The following is a 1,569-nucleotide window of genomic DNA, read 5'->3' as shown; positions in this document are numbered from 1 at the left end:
TTCAATCTCACTATGTGGAAAAGATCTTGAGTCGCTTTGGCTATAGTGACTGCAAGCCCTCTCCAACACCATATGATGCCAGCGTGCTGCTTCAAAAGAATTGAAGAATTGCTAGAGATCAATTGAAATATTCTCAGATTATTGGCTTGCTCATGTAGTTAGCCAGTGCTACAAGACCTAGCATCTCTTTTGTTGTTAGCAAACTGAGTCCGTTTGTCTCAAAACCAGGAGATGTGCATTGGAAAGCTCTAGAGAGAGTTTTGCGTTATTTGAAAGGCACTACAAATTATGGAACTCACTACACCGGGCACCTAAAGGTGCTTGAAGGGTATAGTGATGGGTGGATAGACCCCGGCTAGCCTCAGCAGCACTCCAACACTTTTTAAGACATCGGGGCTGGCCAAGCTCCTCAGTCCGACTCGTCGCAAGGCCGGCCCTCGAGGCCGATTGGAGCCAGAAGATCGCCTCCTGGAAGGTGGCGGATCCCAAGAAGGCGACACGCCCCAGAAGGCGGCCAGGGCATGGGCCGACTCCTAGCAGGAGGCCTATCCTCTCCCTTGGAGTCTGAGCCCGACCAAGAGACAAGCTGTACAGTGTGCCATGCCTCCCCCAAATCCCCGACGCATGGCTACAGTGACCGCCGCCAGGAGACCGCCGACCCGCCTGGCGCGACACTGTAGCCACGACGCGTCTGACATGGCCTCCGTCAGCACGAATGGTGCAACAGTGGAAAGCCGTCCGTGAGACCTGCAGGCGGGGGGTCCCACCTGTCGGCCGGTTCCTCAGTAGCCGGCAGGGCTCACTAGAGGCGGGCGCCAACAGCTGGCGAAGAACCTGGCCTCCTTAGTCACTGACGGCCGGGACCTACCACCTAGACGGATTACCACTGTACCCTAGGGGGTAGGCCTATATAAACCCGCCAGGTTCACCCATGCAAAGGGTTCAACCTTTAGTTCACACTCCATTTCCTTCCACCCATAACTAGGGGAGAGGTAGAGCTAGCCTTGCCCTTCTTCTTCCTCTAGCCGAACAGCTCAAGGAGCAACCTTGTAGCTACCATATTGATCATAGTCATCATGCGGAGACCCCGCAGAGTAGGATCAGAGGTATTATCTCCATGGAGAGCCCCAAACCTGGGTAAGACTCGTCGGTGTCCGAGGTCTTGCCTACTCCCGCTTCTAGAGCCCAACAACGTACTCCTGTCCCCACACATGATAAGCCATCCCTTGGCATATGTCGAGGAAATACCACGACATTTGGCGCCCACCGTGGGGCTAAGTGCACTGTTGGCCGAAGACACGTTCTGGACGGGAACCCTTTTCCTTCCCAGCGAGTGCAGCCAGCCCGGCGCACCGGATGGCGCTTGCACCGAAGCGTAGGGCGGCGTGGAGGTTGTCTGCACCGCAAGCTCCCTCACCGACCTCCTAAGCGGGATCCGCCTCGCCGACGAGCCTGCGCCCGACGCGGGATCGGCTAGCTCCGAGAGCTGCCTCGTCGACCTCCTCGTCAAGCTCCACATCGCCAACGAGCTCGCCTCCGACTTGGAGTCTGTTGGCTCCACCGACCCGC

This window comes from Triticum dicoccoides, chromosome 2B (genome assembly GCF_002162155.2).
Source record: "Triticum dicoccoides isolate Atlit2015 ecotype Zavitan chromosome 2B, WEW_v2.0, whole genome shotgun sequence".
Lineage (NCBI taxonomy): Eukaryota > Viridiplantae > Streptophyta > Magnoliopsida > Poales > Poaceae > Triticum > Triticum dicoccoides.
Note: the sequence above shows the minus strand (reverse complement) of the source record.